The following is a 5,088-nucleotide window of genomic DNA, read 5'->3' on the forward strand; positions in this document are numbered from 1 at the left end:
AAATAGCAACGAACGCCGCTGCCCTTATTCGAGCCGTAAATTCGAGGAAGAATTATTAGTATAGTAAATCCGGCATTCGTCTTCCCTACGAATTAGTAAGACTAACCGCTAGGACCCTCCGACTATCCCCTACGAAAATTAGCTATCCTTAACTCCGGTGCTTCCCTCGATATATATAATATACTCTTACGATTCCGGTCCTTTAAGAAGGCACGGAGGGAATACCTTATTACCGGGGAATTAACCGTACGGATAAAGGGGTACGGAAGGGTGAATTTTACGATAAAATTACCTAACGGGACTATATAAATTCTTCGACGAAAAAGGGTAGCTCTTTGCCCTCGATTTTTAACGAGCCTAATTTCCTTCCGCCTTCTTCGAGAAGAAGGAATCTTCTAGGATACGACGTCTAAGCCTACGAGGCTAGTTTAGAAGAATTAGACTATTAGGCTTATCGAGGAGAAATTCGGTTAATTTATTCTCGAATTCCGACCTATCCTTAGGAAAGAATCTCTCGAGAAGTTAGCTTTCCCTATAAGGAGGAATAGGTCTACTATAAAGGACCCTCTTCCGGCAGCCTAAGGAGACGGCATTCTTTAGCACGCACGACTTAGTTACCCGAGCCCCCTAGCTTTATATAAGCTAGGCTAATAACAGGGCGTACGAATAAGGGGCCTAAAGACCGTCGAATGCGAATACTACGGCTAAGGGAAGACTAGGAGACGAATTTCTAGACGAACGCCTTTACGGCTAGACCAGCCGTATAAGGAAGTTTAGGTCGACTAGACCGACGTCTCTAGGGATTAGGAAAGCTTCGTTAGGGTAATGTTTATTATAGACGCTTTTTTAGGGATAGTTTTCCCTTATTTCTTATAGACCTACCTAAGTAAGTATAACTAGTTTGCCCTCTAGGACTTCGTTAACTAGATAAAATCCTACTTTAGCTACGAGGTAAAGAAGATTTAGTCTAATAGAGAGCTATTTACGAAGGATATCTTAAATTAGCTTCGAAAAAGGGGCATTTTACCCCTCCTATTAGCACCGAATACCTAGGCCTAGAACGGAGGGGTAGAAAGATTAAGGGGTGCTATAATAGAAAGGGCCCGTATAATAAGACTTACTATAAGGCTTCTATACGACCTTTAAAGGGAAGTCGTTAAGACCGCCTATTACCTTCGGAACCGGACCCTAAGGGACCTTAAGGACCCTAAGGGACTAAACTAAGGAATAGACTAGAAATCCCCCCTCGAGCTCTTTACGAAGAAGAGGGCCTTGCTAGCTTACCTTTATGCCTATAGCTATAAGGTATACGCAATAACTACCGATATATAGCTAAAAAGGAAAAAGAAAAGAAAGCTTAATCTAAGAGCCTTTATTAGTTACCTCGTTAGGTATAATTCTACGAATATCTTCCGGATCTAGATTCCTCCTCTATAGAAGGTTATTTCGACTAGGGATATAATTTTCGATGAATCTAGCTTCTTTAATGGAAAGAGGGATTAATAGCCCCTCTTACTCTCTTAACGTTAGCTAATTTAGAAGATCTAAATTCCCCCTTCCTAATAGTCTTAAGAAGAGGCCCTAGACGAGGAAATAAAAGAAGAAACCGACGTTAAAGTAGTTAAGGATAACGCCGACTTCGAAGAAAAAGAAGAGGAAGCTACTAGATTAAATAATCTAAACGAAGAAGGAGACTATAGGAAAGCAGTAGAGCTAGAATACGCCTACCTCCCTACGCCTCCTCTTACGGAATAAGAAGAAGATCTAGAAGTAGCTTTTTTAGTTAGTCTTCCTATCTCGGCCCCTAAGGGGGTAGGAAAGGCACCTCTCTCGAAGGATTACCTAGCTGCCTTTTTATCCCTACATCGAGAAGTAAAGGAAGATATAGGGCCCGATATAAATACTAAAGAAGACTAACCTCTCCCTTATTTCGATCGTTTTTCCGACTTCTACTTAACGCTAATAGAAGATAGTTCCTATAGAGCGTTTATAGTAGGCCGGCTTTTTAAGCCTCTATTAGCAAGGAAGGTATATAAAAGAGACCTCCCGGACCTACTAGTAAACTAAAAGCAGCTAGAAAAACACCCCTTTAGAGACTAGTTTTTCTAGGCCTAGAAAGACTACCTAGCCTTATACGAGGAGATAGGGTCTTTCGAAGAGGTCCTTAAGGAAAAGGCAAGAGGAAAATAGGTCCTTAGCTATAAGTAGGTCTTTATCTATAAGACTAATAAACATAGCTTCCTTTAAAAGTATAAAGCCCGGCTAGTTATCTATAGGAATTAATAGGAAAAGGGGGATCTACCTACTAGGGCAACTACCCTAGTAGGGATATCTTTTCGGACCCTTATAGCTATAGTAGTAGAATTCGACCTCGAGCTTAATTAGATAGATATAGTTAACGCCTTCGTTAACTGCCCTCTTAAGGAAGAAGAAGTTATCTATATACGAATTCCTCTTAGTTTCTAATAACTAGGAAAGGTTCTATAGCTTAGGAAAGCTCTATAAGGACTACGAAGATTACCCCTTCTTTAGTAATAGCATTTAATAGGTTCCCTTAAAGCCTTAAGCTTTACGAAAGTCCCTTAGGAACCGTGTATAATATAGAAGGGTAAAATCACGGTCTTCTTCTACGTCGACGATATTATCTAAGCCTACCTAAAAGAGGAAGAAGCTGCTACTAGGGAGGCTATACGAGGCCTATAATAAAGGTATAAGATAACTAGGCTAGGGGAGCTAAAGTAGTTCCTAGGGATACGAATCCTTTGGAATAGGTCCTAATAGACTATCTAGCTTACCTAAGACGCCTATATTAATAAGGTCGCTTATAAATTCCTCCTTAATTCCCTCGATAAGAAGCTTCCCTCTACGCCTATATTAGACGAAGAGCTTTTACCTAATCCGTCCTTTTAAGCTAGGGAGTAAGAGAAACACTAATATTAATAGAAGGTAGGCTCCTTGCTTTTTTTTAGCTATTTCTACTAGACCGGATATCTCTTTTACGGTCTCCCGGCTAGCTAGGTATAACTAGAATCCTAGCCCTAGGCATTAAGAAGTAGTAGATAGAGCTATCCTTTATCTTTATTTAACGAGATTATATAGTCTGCGCTTAGGAGGGCAGGGAAGGAAATAAGCTACCGAAATCTTCCTTTATTCAAGCGATTCGTCCTTTACGGATAATTTATTAGATAGAAAGAGCTTATAAGGGTATATTATATCCCTTTTTAAAGGAACTATTACTTAGAGAGCTTCGAAATAAGCTACCGTTATAACTTTAAGTACGGAGGCAGAGCTATTAGCTCTTTTAGAAGCGTTAAAAGAAGCGATTTTCCTTAGCTAGCTACTAATATCTTTACGACTGCAAATTCTATCCCTATTAGCTATAGAATGCGATAATATATAGACTATACGGATTCTTATAGAGGAAAATAGCAAGCTATCGCCCTAGCTACGGTATATCGATATCTACTAGCATTAGTTACGCTAAGAGGTCTAAAGGGGACTTATTTCCGTCCGTTAGGTTTTAATAGTATCGATAAAAGCTAACGGTCTTACGAAGCCCTTACCGAAGTAGAAGCTAGCTATCTTTTTATAGTAAATTAGGCTAGAAGACGTTCGAGAAAAGCTATCCTTAGAAGCCCGCCTTAAGAGTCTACGAGAGGAGCTAATAGCACGTAGGAGGAAGGAGACGTCTATAGCTAAAGAGAGGAATTAAGACTTATCCTAGAGGAGGGCCCCTAGCTTAATTAGAACTTATTCTTCTTAAAGGCCCCCTTTTTAGGGACTTATCCTTAGAGAAGCCCCCCTTTCTTATAGGACTTAATTTCCTCCTTAAGGCCCCTTTTCCTAAAGTAGGTCTAAAAGAGCCCGGGGCTAAAACCCGGATTTCTCGAGTAAGGGATAAGTATAGACTAAGACCTCCTCTATACGCTTACTAGCCTAGGTATTTAGCTTTACCCTTTCTATAAGGGCAGGCTATAGCTAAGGGGGTGTGTCGCGAAGCGTGGCCTAATTTCGTAGTTCTTAGAGATATCCCTTAGCACGAGGGACCTAGGAAGCTAAAAAATAGGTTTTAAGGAAGGAGCTAAAAGAAGGTATAGAGAGGAGGGTAGGGGTAAGAGGGGAAGTAAAAGTAGCGATGGCTTCCTATAGAGGTAGCGAAAGATACGACGGATATGCCGGTAACGGCTAGAAAGGAGGGGAAAACCTAGTAAAAAGCTCGGTAGTCGAAAGGATATTAGTAGCTTCTTTAAGTAGGATCTTCTTTATTAATCGAGATACTAAACGGGTATAAAGAGGGGCGTTAGATAGAGGAAAGAAGGATAATTAAGGCAATATAATAATTACTCCCCTACCGTAATTGCTACTCCTATAAGAATTAAATCTCTCTGCCCTACCTATCCGACCCCTTACTTTTAATTTCACCTTTATATATTTTATATATACTTCTTATATCTCTCTCCGCGAGAATATTCCTAGGGGAGATCTCTATAAAATATCTATATAATCTACTTAGTTATTATTTCTAGGATTTCTAAGTAATTTCCTAGAGTTTACTTAGTAGCTTTTAAGTTTCTTTTTTTATAAGGAGCTTTAAGGAGTTAAGGGTAACTTCCTTAAAAGAAGTAAATATTATTATAAGTACTTAGATTATTAACTATAAGGTATCTTATAATAAATACTTAGGGTAAAAGAATTAATTAATATCCTTATTAGTCTCTTATAGTATTTAATTAAGAGTCGCGCTAATATAGAATTATAGTAAAGTTATATAGATTTCTAAGGTTAGTATAAAGGATAACTTATATCTTATTTAGAACGTAACTTAATATAATTAATACTAAGGGTATAAGGTAGCTAAGCTAAGAGTAAAATACTATTAAAACTAAGGGCTCTAAGTAGCTAAACTAAGGTAATAAATAAGTAGGGCTAAGGGCGTAGTATAGCTAAGCTAGGGAAAACTAGTTATAACTAAGGGCGCTTTATAGCTAAGCTAGTAAAAAAATATATAAGACTAAGGATATAATAAGGCTAAGCTAGTAACCGACTATCTTACGCTATAAGGGTAAAGGTAAGGTAAGGATTTTTTTA

This window comes from Hirsutella rhossiliensis, assembly GCF_020360975.1.
Source record: "Hirsutella rhossiliensis strain HR02 chromosome Unknown scaffold00009, whole genome shotgun sequence".
NCBI classification, from domain to species: Eukaryota; Fungi; Ascomycota; class Sordariomycetes; order Hypocreales; family Ophiocordycipitaceae; genus Hirsutella; species Hirsutella rhossiliensis.